Source organism: Tenrec ecaudatus, chromosome 15 (assembly GCF_050624435.1).
Source record: "Tenrec ecaudatus isolate mTenEca1 chromosome 15, mTenEca1.hap1, whole genome shotgun sequence".
NCBI lineage: Eukaryota > Metazoa > Chordata > Mammalia > Afrosoricida > Tenrecidae > Tenrec > Tenrec ecaudatus.
The window spans coordinates 21,177,063-21,195,600 of NC_134544.1; the positions used below are offsets into that span (position 1 = coordinate 21,177,063).

General features: G+C 45.8%; 1 protein-coding gene across 17 annotated transcripts in view; it reads left to right on the forward strand.

Annotated features, from left to right (window-relative positions):
- TCF4 (transcription factor 4) overlaps positions 1-18,538 on the forward strand; it is a 399,157-nt gene that overhangs the window by 182,638 nt on the left and 197,981 nt on the right. The window lies entirely within an intron of this gene.

Genomic DNA, 18,538 nt, shown 5'->3' on the forward strand with positions numbered 1-18,538 from the left:
TGAAGAAGCACTGTCCACAGTCGGAGTGGCTGTGCAGAGACCCACTCCCTGCCCCCACCCAGAACAGAGATGGGAGGGAGCATGTGTTTGGTACGGAAAGCTTTGAATGGACAAACCCCGTGTGTCGCTTTCACAAATGTAGAATTTAAGATGGGCACATAATATGCACTGGGTGCCAGCGTGGTTCCCAGGATTTATCATGGTTACCTAAAGCCAGTCTCGGAGTGCTGTCTCCTTGCTCCCATGGGCTGAACTGCCTTCAGATTTAATCTTCAGGTTACAGAAAACGTCCATGATTAAACAGATCTTTATGCTGAGGCAGACGTTGACCCTCCCTCCCAAAAGTTTGCACAGGTATTAAGTAAAAGGGAGACTAGAAGCATATTTCTTTATAAATTGGACCATTTATAAGCATTTTTACTTGCAGATGATGCAAAAGCAACTTCGGGGAGTTCCTAAGATGCAATTTCCTGTTTATTTGAAGATAAGTTGGAATTCCCAAAGTTGCTATCCCAGCGCAAATAAAGAATATAAATATGCCTTGTTAGGGGAAGATAGGAACTTGTGTAGGCTAGGTCCTATTTTTTAGTGTCTCCATGAAATAAAAAGTATCACCAGTTACGTAATGCTGACTTGAAAGGCAATCTCTCCTCTCCTTTCCTTTGTGATTAAGAAAGACGAGACTTTCATCCTCAGAGTTCTCCAACACACTGGGGGGGTGTTGCTCTCACTTGCTTTACTTATGTTGGGTCTTTTGCCACCTGCGCGTGTGTGTGTGAGTGTGCGCCACACACGTGTCCACACAGGGTGCACGTGCGTTTACGTGCACGTGTGCACGCGTACAGATGATGTGGAGATGATGATCGCTCTTCTTTCAAATGCCATTGTGATCAAATAGCAGGCAGGAGAAGGTTTGTCTTTTATATTTTACCCCCTTTTAGTTTACTACTTTTTATACGGGCAAAGTGCCCATCCAGATGGTAGAATTTCACCTGTAAGCAATCTGAAACGATAGGTTAATGCTGACACTTTATAGAGCTTTTTCTCCCTCTCTCCACACAGTACAAGTAAGTGTTCGAGAGAAGGGTTTTTGTTGTTGTTTTGTTTTTTTTAAGCACATCCTGCTATGATTGGGTGCCTCCCCCTGTTACCCCCCCCCACCAGTCCCCCCAGTCTGAATTTTGGACTAAATGAAAATGAAAACCAAATTAAAGTCTGTGGCCTCACTCAGCCACACCACATCTGATGAAATCTTTACCACCTCTAATACGCGTTAGCAGAGTCCTGGTGTCACAGTGGTTCAAGCCCTCAAGTCGAAGGCCAGCTGTTTAAACCCCAAGGCTGCCCCTGTGGGAGAAAGATATGACTTGTGTGCTCTGTAAAGAGGAACAGCCTTGGGAAACACCTGGGCCAGTTCTACTCTGCCCCGCAAGGCTCAGTGAGTCCGCACGGACTGGATGAAGTGCTGTGCAGGTGTGTCTGTACGGATGAGATGGAGTAAGTGTTGGACTTGCAGAGACAGAGCCTTTTCATTTGATCAGCTCCGAGTTCCACTGGCTCCAGTCAGTTCACGGATAGCCGTCTCTTCCCATCAAATTCACAAATGGAGACCCAGCTCCTGTGCTTCTGAGCCCTGCCCAAGAGCCATGCACCAGCATCTGGAATCTATCCTCAAGGCCGATCAGATATTCAGTGGTTGCCACCCACTGGTGGCTTCTGTGACCAAGCAAAATGGGGGGGCACTTCAAAAGGATCTGTGGACCTGCTATCAAGGAACTTCTTTCTAAGAACAGCTTTAGGGGAGAGCGCTTTTGGAATACGGTATAGGAAGGAAAAGGGCCCATTGGAAATGGTTTTCCCTCATGATCACCGCCATCACGCTACATCTATATGTACAATTCGGCTTCAAATGCTGCCCTCCTCTTCTTATTTCCAAATAAACCTCCATTTTTGTGAATTATTCTGGAGTTATTTATAGAGAAGATGACTGTAGGGAGCACCTTAGGGTTTCTCCCTTTGAGGAAAATGTATTTTTTTTGAGGTGGCTAAGACATTACACCTGCACAGGCTCTGACTTGGAAGCCCACTGGGATATTATTTGTTGCTTTTGCGGTTTCCTGTTTTTCACCTGGTAATTCCTGGGGGTTTCTTTTCGTTTTCTTTTTAAACGCGATGAGATTTTCATTGTCCAGCAGCAAGCCACAGCGACTAGAGTTATTGAACTCTGAAATGGGAAACCTGTGGGTGACCAGACCCTCCCCCCCCCACCTCGCAGATGCTGTTTCTTCAGTCAAGGAGAATTAGAGCCCCACATCTGAGGATTTGAAGGTCCTTGCTTCCCCGAAAGCACCCCAGGTTTTGTTCCCAGGTATTGCAGCAAAAATCAGCATCAGTTTGTGGGCAGTAAAGCCAGTTTTTCTGCCCAGTCCCCATCCACTGTTTCTGCTCTTTTCCTGACAAACTTTCCCATTGGTTGGAGGTAGGTGGTGGAAGGGGAGGGGGAGGAGGGTGGCAGTGAAGAGATTTTAGTGGCTGGCTGCTGGAAATGTTTGGGAGAACATTTGTGTATCAAAGCAGCCTAAATATTTGCAAAAATGTTTGCTTGAGGGGGAAAAAAAAAGAATCCATCTAGGATTAGGAAATAACTGCTTAACCATCTTAAAAGCATACATGACTTCCCAAAATACCGTATGTACTCATGTATAAGCCGAGCTTTTCAGCACATTTTAAATGCCGTTTTTGTAGTAAAATTAGGTGCTTTGGCTGATATTCGGGTCGGCTTATACTCACGCATATACAGCATCTTTTTCATGTGCCAACCACTAACATGAAGTTTGGGGGGGTCAGAGAGGAAATGAGTATTTTTTTAAAAATCTCAGAGATGATCACTAATTTTGTTGGAAATTAAGATCTGTACTTATATGTAGTGCACCCCCCCCCAGTTTCATATGCACAACACCCCCCCTCAGTATCAGATCTACAACTGGACTGGTTATCATTGAGTAAACCTATCTAACAAGAGATGTGGAGGAAGCCTTCTGAAATGTTTGTGAAATAAGATGTTGACTAGCTCGGAGAGCCCATTCTTTCCCCCTGGTTTGGGACAACAGCCCCCACCCCCACCCCACAATTGTCTCATCCTGATGCACCATTTGTTTTATTGGGGTCCTTGTTCTTGCTTTGTCTTTTTAATGCTTTGAATGTCAGATCTGCCCTTTTTGCTTGTTAAAAGAGTTTGCTGTGATCTTTTTTGAGCTCAGATTATGGAAGTCTTAACTGTTTCACTGATGGGTTGGAAACAGTACTTAGCAAACTCAGTGCAGGTCAACTTTTCTAATTTGTTAACAATGTGGGAGTTAAGTGTTGACAATTACTGTACTTAAAAGCCCCTTGGATCAGGTGTTATTTTGCCATCTGGACATTTTAATTAGTAATAAAATTGTGGATCTGGATACACAGAAAAAGGATCTACAGTACACAGTGGCCTCATGCACAGTATGGGTGCATAGATGGATATGGCTACATTTTGTGTGTGTGTGTGTGTGTGTGTGTGTGTGTATGTAGTGGGTGTTCATGTTTCCTAGAGAACAACCCAAGCCTAGAAGTCAGGCACCTTTTACACTGGGTCACTGTTGATATTCTATCAACATTATTCCATTACCCCAAATCTGGCTGCTTTTCTTACATAAGAACTTTAAGAAGATATAGATCAGTAATAATTGCATATATACTTTAAAAAAAGTCAGGCCACTGAATGCTCACATTTGCACATGTGATCTATGGCATGGCCGTGTGACACTGCCTTTATAGAGGTATGAATGGGTAGAAGATGCGACTTAACTGCTTCTTAGTTCATAACTGTGTGTCCTAAGGCAAGTGAGTAAACCTCTGAGCTTCCCTGCCCCCTTCAACACAAAATGGAAACTTTTAACAGTGAAGGTTGTAATACCCACCTAAGTGGATCATCGTGAACCTTACATGAGCGAGTCTGGGAAGGCGCTTGCTAAAAATGTACAGCACTTAGAACAATTGATTGTTGATACAAAATACAAATTAACCACTCAGAACCAACATGACATCAAAGCAGTTGAACAACTTGTGGCCTGTGTAGAACTAAGGCACGCACAAATAGGAACATAGCATTTTTGCAGTAGGCTATTAACAAATGGTGACTTCAGGTCCACCCAGAATGGTAGTAAAATCCTTAAACTGGGAGGAAAAATGACCCATTGTTCTAAAGTCTGTGTGTCCTCCTTGAAAGAATGTTATTCTTAATTAAGGCAGTGGTGGTAGCATTCAGGGGGAATAGTGGCCCTCTGGAGACATGGAGAGTGAGCATGGTGTAGGGAAATGAGTCTTAGCGGCTTCTCTTCGGGAAGACTCTCGCCTCTTCCTCTCCATCACTGTGAATTTCATGTTTGCAAACCAGTGTGGAGTTTTCCACGCTCCTCATCATTGTGTGGGGGAGCCTCGCCCATCGCAGTTCATCCACAGACCTCTCAGAAGGCCTTTCCAGGAAGTCAGAAAGTTGATGGCATTGCAGTGTGACACTGGACCAGATAAGCTTGGACACTTCTGGAGAAAGCTTTTTCCATTTTTATTACAAATCCAGGGCTCCCCTGGAGAACATTTGTAATAAACTGTAAGCCTGATTTGGGGTGTTTCCGTATTTTCATTGCCCTTTGGCTTGATGTAAGATATGCATCCAGCGAGCACATACACTCTCCCTAACAAGCAGTGTAGGTTGATGGAGACAGCCCAGTTTATCGATACATAGAGTCTCTTGGAGGGAGGGCTTCTGAGACCTGTTTCTGGACATGGCGTTCTCTGGCTGGTGACATGCTACAAGGAGCTCAGGTCATTTGAGGTACTCATCTCTTGGCTGACGAGTTTGATGGGTGGCTATTAAGTCAACCAAAGAAGACACACTCATGACTGTCTTGCATTGGAGATTTTTCTGATCTGAGAATGCAAACTGACTTCATATACTATTCTGATCAGTTTCGTTTAAGTGGTGCCATCAGGTGACCAGTTTTAAAGACATGTCCTCTAATAACCTGGCTAGACAGGCTATGTATTATTTGCCTCATTTTATTTTTTATGAAGCTACAGGTCCTCATCCTTGAAATGCCATTTGATAAGAAAATGCACCTGTCTAACATAAGCTTTGCATTTCAGTTCCTATGGCCTAGAGGTAAAAAGGGGCAGAGCCGTGGTCTTTCTTTCCAAACAACCTCCTACAAGGGATTCCGTCATGAATTTGGGGAACTGCATTTCAAATTTGTTTAAAAAAAAAAAGTAATCCAAAGTAAAGTCTGTAGCCAAACTCCTTAATTGTGATACATTTGCTGAGTTCCCCTCTTCCATCGTCGGGCCTGCTCTGATGCCATATGGCCTACCATGGAACATTTAACTTGTCAGATATAATGGATTGTCCTGGAAGCAGATTCTTGCTTTGAGCACTCGGCGCCTTTCTTGCATTTCACTCTCAGCTCCAGGCTGCAGGATGAAGGATTGTGGAGGAAATGCCGAGAAGAGACATACAGTTGATTCCCCTTAAGAGAGTGACCTATATGCCACCAAATTTTACCCACGCAAAGAGGCATTATCCCTGTGCCTGGCCTTAGCAGGCTGCATGTCAAAATCATTTAAATTTGCCTGGACTTAACAGATTGTGCGAACATTTCAGAATTGAGTGCTTAGGAATAACAAAACATCGTCATTTTAACTTACGCAGCCACGGTGGGTACTAGTTGTTATGACCTACACGCAGCCTAAACCCACACCTGGTCTGTAGATGCTGTAAATTAGGTTCATCTCGCAAGTCTACTGAGAATGATTTTTTTTTGGGGGGGGGGGGGCGATGCACACTGGTGTTTACTCCATGGCTTCATTGTCAGTGTTCGGTGTGTCAGGGTGAGGTCGAACAAGCATTTACATGGATGGACAAGTGGCGGTTAATTATCCTACCGTATTCCCATCCTGAGAATGTGGTAGGGCGCAGTGTCGTGCGGGTAATTTTTCTCTTGTAAAGCGGCATCTATTATGTGCTGTTGGTCTTCATCGGGGGCTTTTGTGGTGTGTTCCACTGTGCACACCGCCCCACCCCCAATCTGTGATCACAGTGTTCATTGAATCACAAGCTTCAAAAGTACTCACAGGAATTTGTGACAAGTACATTTCTAGGAAAATTTCCTTAAGAGAAAAAACAGTACCCCATCTACACATACTACCCCGCATAGCTGTGTGCTGTGGGCCTGGTAAATCTGAACCATCCCTCCTACGCCAATATGATACAGAGACCCAGAGTGCACAGTTTACAAATCAAGTACAAAGCAGTAGGAAAAGAAGTAAAGTAACTCTTATCTGTTTAACCATAAAATTGAGCATATTTACCGGCTCTAGGGAGGGGAAAGTTTATTCATAGATTTGTTTCGGACACACAGGAAAGACATACACCCTCCAAGGACTATTTGCAGAGAGGAATTTAATAAGATATGTGTGTTTATATATTAGACATTTAATATTAAATGTGCTTCTACAGGTTCATCTGGTATAGAAAATTCCTGGTACTCCAGTCTATAAAAAGGATGAGGTAACCAGTGAAACCCGTGTAAATTCACTTCCATACAGAGAAGAATGATTTGTTCTTTGGTGAGCAACTTTGCCACGAAGCTGTTAAGACAATCGCTGTTAGTCATTGTTGGATAATAAAGAAATGTACTTGTGCCTCCTCTGCTTTAGAATGTGTTTGACTAATCCTAGATCGAGGACACTTAGACGTGCCTTCCCCCAACACGCCAGTTCAAATTTTGGTGAGGGTTCTTGAAAAATTTGGGGAGTGTCTACCATAGCTGGCTCTCGTTGGGGCTGGTGCGCCCTCTGCTGGTTGCTCAGATACTCTGTGTGTGTGTGTGTGTGTGTGTGTGTGTGTGTGTGTGTGTGTTTATTTCAAGGTTTGTTCAGTGACTGCTTATTTTTAAGCATTATTACACAAGTGATCATATATTTGTCATATTCTAGCTTAATTCTCAGTAGGGCTGTTCATTTGTTTTCATTTCAAAATACTTTCGGGTCATTTGCTTGATTATTTGTTTGGAGTTTTGTTTTGGCTTTTGTTTTTGCTCAACAGACTCCTGAGATCATCCAAATAATCTATAAGCTAGATACCAGTCTCGAGTCCTGAAGTGGTGTGTTTCACATTAGCAGCAATCGTGTTTCCTTGCTCGCCTACTTCCTCCTGGCCTGAGGACACTTTGTTGGACCTGGTCAGAAGGGGACTTAAAGGGGATTACATTCTTGAAAAGTGTGGGCTCAGTGGGAGTAGGCCATCCCTAGCAGAGAACCTTCTTCCTCTTCCTTATGGTGACCCATCTTTACCTGCTTTGCCACGGGGCACAAGAGGGACACTCCTGTTAACAGGTTGAGATGGCAGTTTGGGTTCCCGCGCAGAGCAAATGAAACCCTCCTCACATACACACAGTGAGTGGAAAGTGAGCTGCACACAGAGCAAAATTGCTGTTGTTTTTTTTCTCTCCCACTTTCGACAGGAGCACCCTCCCCCCCCCCCACCTTCCCTGTAAACTAGGCTGATCATGCTGGACCAGTGTACACAGACCATTCTGTATGCAAATGGTTTTCCTACAAGCGATGTATCTTAGAAGTTTGAAATGAAGTGACTTCATGTCAAGTCTGGTTGGTAGTGTTTGTGTGGAGAGGGCCATCCGGATTTTTAAAGTTGTCTACCTTGCATTGCCTTTTCGCTAAGGTGAAGCGTGGGGGGATTGACCATGCATCCATCGTAGAGATGTGGAAACCACAAGTAGCTGCACCAATGGGCTCCAACAGAAGAATGTTGCAGCTGTATGTACATCGAGTGGCTACGAGTTGGAATTGATTCAACGGCGCCCAACAACAACAAGATGGAAGTGAAAATCATCTATGTTAGGCACCCCCAACCAGCACCTCACAAGGATCACAGAGCCAAGAGCTGGGGAGGGGGCAAAACTTCAGCTCTGTTCTTTCCCGGTTTTCCTCCTTCGGACTTGAGGTGCTGCATACCTCCAATCCTGTTTGGAAGCACTTGCATAATTGCCTGCTTTTACTTTGACTGACCCTGAGAAATTGAGTATGCATTAGAATGATCTCTGTAGTCTATCAAAGGTGTGTGGTCGGTTTGAGCCCATCATCTCCCATAGGGCAGATTCATAGGGTTACCTCGGCTGAAATCTCAATGGGAGTCGAGAGCCAGGTGGTCTTGCCAAGGCGCCCCTGGGCGAGTTTGAACTGCCCCCCTTTTGGTTAGCAGCGGAGTGCTTAACTGGGCGTCTCCAGGGCTTCTTCTAAGAAATACTGAGCAAAACATAATCCACTGCCATCAAGTCTGTTTGCATCTTGCACATCTCAGTTACAAGTCTTCCCGGTGAGGTCATGTTAATACTGTTAATACCTGGTATTTCCACCCCGTAAACAGTTCGCTCTCTGAGAAGCATGTCCTCCACTGACTGGTGGCCTCCATGGGGTACACAGAAGGCCCCCAGCAGCTACTCATTGGCACCTTGTGGGGTTTCTGAACGCCACAGCCATTCAGACGACCATTTTGTGCATTTCCAGAATCACTGGGCACATGGCGTGCCCGTTCCTTTCTTGTGCTCTTCACAAGCATGTCAAGCACGGAGTGCCTTTTCCTTCCTTGTGGGGTTTGGGGTCATTCTTCCTACTGCTCCAATTCTCGTCCCTTTCTTCAGCCAACTTCCCTCCCGCCTCTCCCCTTCCTTCCTGCGCTCTGGCCTCACTCTGTAGTCATCCAGTGCTCAGTGACCCTGGAGCTGATTCTCAAACTTCCCAGTGTGAGACTCACGGATTTGTGTGGTTTTTATCAGGAAGCCAGCACTTTCCGGGACAATAACCAATGCCACAGGACAGTCAGACTCTGAGGAGTGCAGTCCTGTTGACCTCTGATAGTCCCGGGCCCCTCCCGTAGCTCCAACACCCTTCCATACACCGATGGTGAGCCCAGCCTTCTTCTGTGGCCCGTCCTAACTCCATGTGAAATGTGCTGCAGATAGATACTGGCGAGTGGAGAAGGATCCCTAGGTGACATGTTGGACTGCTTACAGCCAGGTCAGAAGCTTGAACCCACCAGCTGCTCTGCGGGAGATGGACAGTGTTATCTGCTCCCCTAAAGACTTACAACCTCTTAAGCCCATGGGAGAGTTGTAGTCCCTCCGATCGGGCCATTAGAATCCAAAGTGAGTTTGAGTGTAGGTGTGTTGCATGTGTCAGAAAGTTACATTTTATAATTCCATTTTTCTATGAACCTTTGAAGCCGTGCGTGTGTATATGTGTGTATAAGTGATTTTGATTACCTTTCTGGGATTAAAAATACTACTTGTGTATATATATATATATATATATATATATATATATATATATATATATATACTTAATATTTACGAATCTATACTTTCACATGTATGCCATTTAAAATCTTTCCACGACCAGCCTCAACTCATTGTGTGTGTGTGTGTGTGTGTGTGTGTTGTGACCAAACGTGCATCAGGTATGATCTGTTTGGCAAGGGAGACCACTGCCTGTGTGTCACAGTGCTCCAGCAGGCCATTTCCATGTCGACACGGGATCACAAACCGAACGCACAATCACTCCCTCCGTTTTGGGTGCCATCTTCTATGGTAACATCTTCTAAGGGGCCCAGGTGGCACTGTGGGCTCAGCTTTGGGCTGGCACCTGTGAGATCGCCTGTTCAAACGCACCCTGTGCTCCCCTGGGGAAAGATGAGGCTGTCTGCTCCTGGGAGGACTGTCATGGAAACCCCGTATGTTTGACTGAATGCAGTTGTTTCATGGATGCCGTCTTTGACTTTTCATCATTGTCAGCTTTAACTTTTCCTATTTAGTTAGACACCCGTGAGACCAGACATACAGTCCTGGACCGGGCAGGGCCAACGTTCACCACCAGGATGCCCAGTCTCTGGATTCTTGGAGTTTGTTAGAAAAACTACTTGGCAATAAGAAATTAACTTTGTTTTATTATATTTTTCAAAAAGACTTTTACTAAGAAATCATTGGTTTTCTTCTTTTTTAAAAAAAGAGGCTTAGCACATGGCTAAAGAACAGTTCTTTCAAAGCCCATGAAATGCAGTTCTGTCACAAAGGGCCCTGGAGCGCGATCATCGCCGATAGCTTCAGAAATGGAGTGAAATAGAGAGGTTGCAGTAGGAACCAGGGAGTGCTGTTGTTGTTATCTGCCAGGTTACAGGCTTCACGGGGGTGTCAACTGATGTTAGCCTTCAAGAACTGTGGCCAGCTCATCCCTGGCTTGCCGGAGTAGCCATTGGGATTTTGTGAAAAAGAAACCAGAGGAAGGTCGGGCCCACCTATGGAATTGAAATCCCTTGGGGGCAGGGAGCCCAGGTGGCTACCTTTAAGGAAAACCTGGTCGCCCAGCTCTGTTACATAGAATGAAGTCCACTTGGGGGAGTGCTCGTGCCCTGGCCCAGCCGCAGTGAGAACAGCCCGCTTCCTTCCGTGTGCTTTGACACTCGCGCTGTGTCTTTTAGCATGAAAATCTGTATTGCTCTTTCAGATTAAAAACAGAACTGTCAGAAGCATTCCGTTGTTGACTCGGAGGCCACCTCGGTGGGTCATTGGATTGGTCCTTCGCGGTCCCCAGAGACACAAGCTGCAGGACACAACGCGGCCAGGGTGGGCAGGCTTATTCGGATACTATTCACAGAGAGCCAGTGGTACAGTTCCTCATTAGAAGTGGAGGGATTTCGGGTTGCCCTCAGCCCTGCAGGTCTCTAGGGGACCCTTGTACAAATTGCTGATTCAGAGAATCATTCATCTGGTGGCTCGAGTGGTGCTTCAGTGGCCGTAAAGAGTTATTTGACACCCTCCCCCCACCCCCAAACAGCGAAGTTATCCCCATGATTATGTTGATTAATTACACACTCGGTGGAATTAGGGTTATTTTCAATGAAAGATTCTCCTGCATTTGGAAAATAAAGCATAAAACTCGCGTGCCTTTAATTTGATAATGCGTGCACTCCTAAGCGTGACACACCGGGCGAGGGGCTTGTTTTGACTGTTGTCGTCTGGGGCGGGCAGCACTTGCTGAGGCAGTGCTTGCATTCTGCATTGAGCAAGTCCTTGTGGGCGCATCAGTCTGTTTCTCAGCCCTGTCCATTTCCAGCTATCCAAGGAGGTTCTGGGGATTCCCTTTTGACTTACGGCTAGGAATTGAGTTAGAAATCGGGTTTTCTTTGAGGCAACAGGAGTTGGGAGCAGGCTTTTAATACCTCAAAAGGAAGGTGGGGGTATTGTTGGGAAGGACTTGACCTTTCTGTCCTAGCTTCTTGCTGTCTGTGTGACTTCTTGGAGCTGGTTAAACCAGTTAGCCTTTCTGCATTTCAGTGACCTTGTCTAGACAAATAAGGGATAAACGCGTATCCAATGAGTTCTGTGTAAGTGTTGCTTTAGATAGCACGACGCTACTTTGTGTTCTTTAAAGTGTGCTGCACTTTAAAGTGAGGTCTGTGAGAGGAATCGAACCCTAGGCAGCCTCTCCTTGCCCTGCAGTAGTTTGGGTGGTACTTCAGGATACTCAGTACACCTGGGATTTTTGAGTCTACTTCCTGTCTGGAAGGCAGCACAGTGTCTAGACAAGTTGAATGTGAATGAGTGATGAAGTGCAGCCGAATCTCTTTCCAGCAGGTTCAGAGGTCTAGATCGCGCCTGTCAACTCTGTTACAACTTCAAGCACAGCCAGGAAAGAGAGGGCAGTGATGAGGGCCCACTACCACTACCAACTGCTCTGAAAAGCATCACATTAGAAGCTTCTGGAGAGTGTGGGAGGACAATACAGGTCCCAAGTCAAAAATCATAAATAAGACCAGGCTTACTGTTTGAATAGAGATTGGTAGAACCCCTAAGACTGTGGCCCTTAGTCACCTTTCAAGTCTGGAAATGAACTTGTCCCCAGGGCTCAGTTTTCAGTGAGACAACTGACAGGCTTGTAAGTAACACAAGGAAGGTGCGCATGCCTTAGAAAAATCAACCATTTGAGATCCAAAGGGCAGCATGGAGCCCAGGACAGAATGCAGAATTGGGGTGGGGGGTAGGGGAGGAGGAATGGAAGCTGAGAATATTGGAAAGAAATGGGGGTGAGTACTGACCTTGTAGCGATGACAGTCAATGACATGAAACAACATGTGTCTGAATTGCTGAGTGACAACTGATTTGCTTCATTAATAAAAAAATGAAAAAGAAGAAACATTGCTAACTAGGAGCAATGCCCCTTTACTTCTGGAAAAATGTTAGCATCCTGTTTCCCATTATCCCTTCTTATCAGTGGGATATGCTTCCTATCAGTGGGATATTTTGCCTTTGTTTTTATTTGAAAAATTGTGGCCTGACCAGCTAATTTGCTAGTCATTTGAGTTATAAATCTTTCATCGTGAAATTTATTGGGAATCTGGATTTTGAAAAGCCTGTAGGTGAAGAGACAGTTGTCCTGAACTTCTGTAGGAGAGAATCAGTGTTTTTATTGGTTTTTTTCCTTCTAAGTCTCAGAAGTAGAATCATGTCCTTCTCAACATGCATGCAAATTCAGGCTTCTCCATCTAAAGTGGGCCCAGGGACAACTCGAGGGAGGCCCACGACATGCTACCTGTGTGACCTCAGGTTTTCATGAGAGGCAGGAGCCAACAGGAACATCAGACACTGCTTTTTAGATTGATTTGGCAAAATACCATTCAAGGAACTCCGGATTTCAGAAAATCTCTGTAGGTTTTTCTCCCTTTCTTTCCCATACTAGCTATTCTAAAAGTTCCTTGCCCCATGCATTAATACACAAAAGATGCATGCTCCAATATGTTTAGGAAATGCTGGGTTAGCCCAAATGCCATCCATGTCTTTGTGGCAGGCCTTCTCAGGGCATTTACCATGCAAAGGTTCAGTGTCATTTTCCCGGGCAAGAGACAGATAGCTTGTAACATTTCCTGCATGTTCACCTTCCCCTTTACTTTGGGGGACTGTGAAGGGGTCGCTGCTCCACACACGACAGATGGGGTACATTGTACTGCCCCTGTACACAATTATAATTTTATGTTCACTCCTCTCTTTGCATTTTTAATAGTCACCCTCTTCACACCGGGAATGTGCAGAGATGCACTCCCCCCCCCCTCGTGTTTTTGTTAATTAGTTGCCTGCGTGAAGGTGGAGATGGTTGCAGTTAGTTCATTGTGAGACGTCACAGACTCGATGTATATCATTTGTAACAGCTATAAAGCACCCAGAGACCTTTTAGGAATAAAACACCATGTAAATGTAAATGATCCCCACCTATAAGACACTTTCATTAATTTCATATCAAATTCATGAGTGTTTTGAGCTCTGGGATTTGTGTCTTCAGTGTTGGCCTCCAGTTTGTATCTAGATCACCCCCACTCCAGCCTTGCTCCCAGGGTTTTAATACCTAGTTTAGGGCTAGGTGCATAGCCTCAGGACTGACAACCAGAGCTGGAGTTCTGGCCAGATCCCTTGCTACCCAAGTGACTGGGACAACTTTCTAGGTCTCAGTTTGCCCCAACTGGGAAATGGTGCTCCTCTTACCACCTCCTGAGGCTGATATTCTGAATGGAGAAGTCAGTCTAAAAAGGGCCTTTCAGCTAGTGGTAGTACTAAGTACAGTGTGAGAACTCTGTTCCTCTCGTCTGGGCATGGGGAGGGATGGCCGCATGGAAAAGAGTGGAATAGAAATGGTAACCACACAGCTATTTTCAGAAGTATTAAAAAGTCCAGTTTTGTGTAATGAAGTAGGCCTTTTGCTGCCCCCCCCCCCCAAACAAAACAAAACAAATCAAAAACCATCAAAGTAGCTAATAGGGTAGCCAAGCTGGATTGGGGCTAGGCAGGGACACAGAGATCTGTTCTGAGTCCAACCGGTTTATGATGAGTGGCCTCCCCTGGTGCTAGGAGACAAAGGCTCAGGCTTGAGTTCCCAGAATGAGGATTCATGGAGAAAGCGCCTTGCTTGGCATTGTCCCGAAGCAGCAGGTACTCTCTGCACGGGCCATTCACAGGCTGATGCCTTCCACCACGCAGGGGCATCCGTCTCAGCGATGGGCGCAATGTCTGCTGTGTGTGTGTAGTTTGCAAAGCCGTGCTTTTAAGAATGGACAGCTGCTCAAGACCATAACCTGACCCCGGCGTTACCCTACTGGACAAGCACCTGTGGCTGACCTTGGCCACAGTTTGTCTTTGGGAACTGTAGTGTTAAGTCTTTCTTCTTAGTTTCTAGCCCTGCCTGGGCCCCTCTGAGCTGCGCTGTGTGTCCAGTGTGGGAGTCTGTCCAAGGGGGTGCCACCATCTCTTTATGTTCCAGACCCGTAATCCTTTAAGGAAAGTTCTCATTCCCACTGAGAACTCTTGGCATCCCCTTGTGAAGAAAACACTGGAAGTCCAATGGCCAAATCATATAAGGCCATAAACACACACACACACACACACACACACACACACAATATTTGGAATTCGGGGACAACTGTTATTCAGACTCTGCCCTTAAATTAAAAGCATTGTTTTGGTTACCCTTCTTGGGGCATCTTGGAGAAGGATTGATTATTGACTAGCTAAAAATGACTTGGCCTTTAAGGAAAACCAAAAGCAAAAAGGAAGGAGCTTGTAGTCTTCCGCTGAGTTTGCCAAGGGCACCGGAAGGGCAAGGGTTTCCTCTGGTGCAGGTCAGCTGGCCATCACTTTAGCACCGAGTGGGACTACAGGTCTTATCTGCGGCCACCGGTGGGGTTCCGCGTGGACTTGGTGCAGGGTCTGCACACTGTCGACGCTGCCTCGCTCTCGTGAAGGGGCTTCCCGGAGGTCTCCTTTGTCTCCAGGAGGATTGATTGACGGATGTTGTGTCTGCTCACTTGCAGCGTTATTTTTGCTCAATTTAAAAAATTGTGACATCGTATTACATGTTCCTTGTATACATCATTTTTGCAGAAAGGACGTTGTTTAGCCAATATGTCGACTTCGTTTATGAAAGCCCCTCTCGTCACTCCCATTCAGCCCTCGGCGTTCCCGTTCGGTCACACCAGGCATTACGTGCACGGCAAAACTGTCACCAGGCAGCCACATTTCACATTTGGTCCTTTTAGATATAAAAATGAATCAAATGCCTGACAAGGTTGGTTTCTGGTGTGTGTGTGTGTGTGTGTGTGTGTGTATATATCTTGGGTTTCCCCTCCCTCACCTACCCACCCCCTTTCAGGGGCATATGACCAACCTTACTTACGGAGAATTTTAGTTTTTAAAATATGGACAACGGTACTCCATGCTGTAAAAGACTTGAGCAATTTAATGCCACCCTTATGCCTCTTTTGAGTCGCTTTAGCCATGGGGCTTGGCACTGCCACCATCGTCTTTGTGCCAAAAAAATATCCGCAGCGGCTGCCGCATTCTCGTACTACGAGGTTGTCGCGAAAAATTCCGCAGCGACACGCGCCGCATTTGTTCATCGCTGCTCTCTCTTTCAAATATTGGGGTGAGGGGGTCTCGAGCTGATCTTTCAGAGCCTCTGTTATAGAGATAGGGGGAGAGGCAGGCTGGAGAAAGGGCAAAGCTGCCTGCACCCACCCTTTGGGCTGAGTGACCAGACAAAAAAGGAAAAGAAAATCCCTTCCCACCATGGGGGACCAGAATTTATTGAGAGTGTGTTCGTCTGTGTTCTCATGAGCACAGAGAGTTACTTAAAGACCCCACTCCAACATGCTATCAGTGCTCTTGAAAATTTTATTATCGGAAACAAATGCCCCAGTGAATTTTAAGCAGAAAATCAACCTCAGCACCATGCCTGAGTTCTAATAGGCAGTTAACACAGAAAGATACCCCTCCCCATCTCCTACCCATCCTAGAAATTCAGGTGTCATTTTAAAATGGCTGCTTTTTATTATTTTTTTTCTTTCCTTTTAAATGGTGTTCTTGGATATGTTACGTTTGCAATGGTTCTGGGACTTCATCCACAGTCCCTGATTATTTTGTTCCCAAACAGAGCTTTGCGCTCCCAGGGCACTTGGATTTGGGAACAAAAAGATGGGCGTAAAGTTAGTCTTCCTTCGACTATCAGAACGAAATGTGCTCGCCCATGATCTCCGGAGTGGTCTATGTGGTGGTCAAAGTGGAGGCTGCAGATGAAATCTTTACAAGGAGAATAATCTTTTAAATAAAGAAAAAGGTGGTGGGGGGAGCCCCCCTCCCAGCCTCCTGCTCTTTGGTCCCTTGCAGACTTCGACAGAGTCCTGGACTAGTGCCCACTGATGTCATGGAAACACTCAAATTACTGAGAATGATTCATGTCTGTGCCGGTCTCGTACCCTCCCCCCACACAAACAGGAGTAGATTTTTAACCCTGACAACTTGTAATTTGCAGTGGGTTTATTTTTGTATCTGGATAAATATTTTTTAACAAGCAGAATTAAGACGAAGCAGTCTGTGTCTGATATGATGGTGAAGAATGCCGGGTCCGAGCAGCCAAGAGGACTTCGGGGCCTCTGTACAGGGTCCTCTTCGCTGCCTGTTTCCCCTCCCGACCTGACCCACACGCCATTCTGTCCCAGGCTCCTCCGCCATGCTTCTCCCTTCTCTCTCTGTAAACCCTTACTCTCCGCGGCACCCTTCCTGGTGCTCTCAGATAATAAAAGGCGTTCACCTCACCTAGGTGCGGGAAGTGAGGAAATTCTGGGAGAGTAGAGCCCCCTCTCAGCAGTTCACTGTGTTGGGCTGGAGAGGTAACAGAATCCGGTTCGGTGGCATTAGGCAGGGGCTAGTTCCTCATTAATTCCACCTGCGGCCCGAGAGGGATGGCATTGCTCCCCCAAACTGTGTTTTGCGATTCCACTTTTAGCAATTACGCAAACATGAAGCTCGATGTTCAGTTACCTTGGAAGCTAGAGCACATTCGGCTTGATTATCTACTTACCTCTCTGCATGCCTACCTGCCTGTACAGGTGCATCTAATGTCAAAGTGAATTGTGTGGCGGCTCTATTGAAGCCTTTTTTAGATGCCAGAGCTTAGGAATAGTTTTCTTAACCGATAGCTCCCGAAGGTCAAGCCCTTCCTGTTAGTGATGCGTGGAGAGAAGTTAAAGGGTATAAATAGCTTATAGTTGACTTACACAAAAGAATAAGCATGCCAGTGGGACCAGAGGCGCTTGTGATAACAGGTAACAATGACTGTTTCCATATAAAATCCTCATACAATCAAAGTTATTCTCCACAGACCTGCTGTGTGGGAAATGGTGGCCTGAGTGGGTGGGACTGAGCGGAGATGGGTGTTGATTTTATACTGTACCAGGAAGAAGGCTGGGAGGAGGGTGTTTTCCTGAGTTTGAGATTCATTGAAGACAGGAGAGCCAGGGTTGAGTAAATCATGAGAATCAAGTGTGGCCTTCCTGGAGTCTCAGCCACTCTCTCAGATACGTTTATGGACTGAGACACAAGGTGCACCGTTGGCCAGATAGCTGATTCCTTCTTAGTGTGGTGTCAGGAAGGGAGATTCTAAGCACATGGTCATTGACGGAAATGATCACAAAACAGCACTCCTTTTAGCATTGGTGCTCAGGTGAGTGTTTGAGCATTGGTGCGCAGGTGAGTTGGAGGGGTGGGGTGGGCAGCGGCAACTTGGGTTTATATAGACTGCTCATTCAGCCCCTAAAAAGACAAGATTTCACTTTTCTGAGATGGACAAAGAGTGGTTCGGTCTGGAATCTAGTGTATGTGTTGCAGAAGAGTCTGCAAGAAAAGGGTCTCCTTCATAAGTGAGCAAGCTGGGGATCTTGCTCTGGGCCCCAAATGCCTCCCTTGCCAGGACACTTGCTCTGAACTCCACTGCTGTTTTAGATCTCTTGCGATGTGATATTTTTCTCTTCCCTGCTGATTACTTACTAGAGTGAAATGTCCCTTCCAAAGAAACAAACGATGGGCCTTCATTTTATCCTTGGAATATGCTGGCCAAATGACACCAGAGACCCTACCCTTCTCTGTCATGCTATCTCTGGATACAAGTGGAGTTGTTAGAACCTGAACAAGACTACACAGTCCCAGACCCTGCGCCCTGCCGGGGCTCCTTGGAATGTAAACTTGGGATCAAAGTGGGTAATTTTTCCCAAGCAATTAAAAACTAAAAAAGCTTCTTTCCGATCATAAATTCCACCACCACCATCATCATCATCATCATGGGATTTACTCTTGGGGAAAAGGTTTTGGGTTTTGCCTTTTTTTTTTCCCCCCTTTAAATAGGTTGAGAGAGAGAGAGAGAGAGAGAGTGTGAGTGAGAGAGAGACTCAGAATTTTGAATCAGTTCTTTGCAGAACTCACCATCTGGAGAGCCTGTGATTGATTAGCTTTGGCCTCACCATTAAGTGTCAATGTAATCAATGGGAATTACCAGGCTAGGGTCATTACATAGATAATTTGCCTGCTGTGTAAGTAAAAATGAAATTGTGTAAATTTTGTGC